This window comes from Sorex araneus, chromosome 7 (genome assembly GCF_027595985.1).
Source record: "Sorex araneus isolate mSorAra2 chromosome 7, mSorAra2.pri, whole genome shotgun sequence".
Classification (NCBI taxonomy): domain Eukaryota; kingdom Metazoa; phylum Chordata; class Mammalia; order Eulipotyphla; family Soricidae; genus Sorex; species Sorex araneus.
The window spans coordinates 76,358,319-76,360,368 of NC_073308.1; the positions used below are offsets into that span (position 1 = coordinate 76,358,319).

Here is a 2,050-nt window from a genome sequence, read left to right on the forward strand (position 1 = left end):
GTATTTATATAATTTATACAATATATATAATTATAATTTATATAATAAAACACTGTATCACTCACTGTCATCCCATTGTTCATCGATTTGCTTGAGCAGGCACCACTAATGTCTCCTTCATCCCAGCCCTGAGATCTTAGCAGCCTCTCTTTCCTCGCCCTTCCCAATGGTGCCACATTGGAGGCTCTTTCAGGGTCCAGGGAATGAGACTCATCATTGTTACTGACTTTGGCATAGCGAATACGCCACGGGGAGCTTGCCAGGCTCTGCCGTGCGGGCAGGATACTCTCGGTAGCTTGCCGGGTTCTTCAAGAGGGAGAACTAGATAATAAGAGATCGCTTCTCAGTCTTTTGGCTAAGATCAAGTGTTGCATCTGTTCTTAAAAGAAATAAATAAGGGAGGTAAATGGGAGGAACCAATTACAGAATTATTAAATTCTCAAGTTTTATTTAGTTTTTGGGCCACCCAGAGGTTCTTGTGATTTTCTCCTGGCTCTGCACTTCTAGAGGGGCTCAGGCAGGGATAGGGCACGTGGGGTAAAACACTAAGTGGGGGGTAAAACACAGGCTGTCTGCAGTCAGCTGAGGGGACGCAAACTCCAAAGTAGCTACTACGTAGCATTAGCGTACATGGGGATCAATGGCCCACGGAATTGGACAGAGACCCCATAAACTGGCATATGCAGATTTTTGACAAATGCATCACAGAAATTTGATGGAGGAAAGCTTCTTGACACATTCAGATACAAACTCCCCTTCACCACACCAAAAATATTATAATTTCTAGGACAAAAATTTGGAAATGCACTTGAAAACTGGGGTTAGGAACTCTGGGACTCTATACCAAAATCATGATTCAAAATAAGAAAAACTGGTACAAAAGGATCATCGATACTAAAATTCTGATCAATTAAGAATTCTGTTATTAGAATGCAACAGAAGAGCTTCAAACCACAGCAAAATAATTGCAAGTTTCATATCTGAGAACTGTCTGTTCTCCTGAATCTATAAACTACTTCTCTTGTTTAAGCATGTTAGAATAAATCACCCGATTAGAAAATGGATAAAACACAAAGAAATCTTTACTGAAAGGGTGTAAAGATGGAAAATATGTTTGACATCACAAGCAATGAGAGAAAAGCAGTTTAGACGCACATTAAGATCTCACTACACACCTCCCCGAATGGCTAAATTTAAAGACAGTGACAAGCCCTAAATTGGGTGAAGAAGCAGATAAAATATGCTATTTCTGCCTTGCCGGTGGGAATGCAAATTACCACAATCATCTGTAAAGCCCCCTGACAGCTTCCTTATAACTCGGGCTGTGTGGCAGTCATGTGACCCAACGTTTTGCTCCCAGAATTTATTTCTGAGAAGTGAAAACTCATAATCACACACAAAAACTGCCTTGGAATGATTCCAGCAGCAAGATTTATAATATCCCAAATCGAAGAGCCCCCAAATGCCAGCCATCTGATGAATGGTTTTCTTGTAAAGAGCTGAGATTGAGTGTTAGACAGACCGAAATGACCAAGCTGGTCAGTTTAAGACCATTTTCAAAAGAGTGAAATTTTATATCGCCACATATTAAAATATACAATTTTAGTATTTAAGTTGATGTAGTATCACACATAGTTAAAAGTTTAAAGATAAAACAAAAAAATTCAGAAAAGAAAAACTACCCGTGGATTATTTGTGCTTGTCACACTCTGCGTGCCACAGTGTGATTTATGGACACACAAGTATGCATGAAAAGAACTTAGAAACACCCCAGGAGTCAATGAAAAGATCCACTGTTCACACTTGCTAAGACTCATCGACGGCTCTGTTTCTCATAAGAGGCCAGAAGTTTAAGACACTAAGTTAGTTTTAGTGCACTGTAGCACTGTTGCACTGTCATCCTGTTGCTCATCGATTTGCTCGAGCGGGCACCAGTAACGTCTCTATTGTGAGACTTGCTGTTACTGTTTTTGGCATATCGAATATGCCACAGGGAGCTTGCCAGGCTCTGCCGTGCGGGCGGGATACTCTCAGTAGGTTGCTGGGCTCT

The 2,050-nt window shown here is 40.9% G+C and overlaps 1 non-coding gene across 1 annotated transcript; it reads left to right on the top strand.

The window, feature by feature from the left end:
* The first annotated feature begins 335 nt into the window (after positions 1–335).
* On the top strand, positions 336–532 carry LOC129406718 (U2 spliceosomal RNA). The gene has a single exon (XR_008631188.1). It is a non-coding gene; the product is annotated as a U2 spliceosomal RNA (small nuclear RNA).
* The last annotated feature ends 1,518 nt before the right edge of the window (positions 533–2,050 follow it).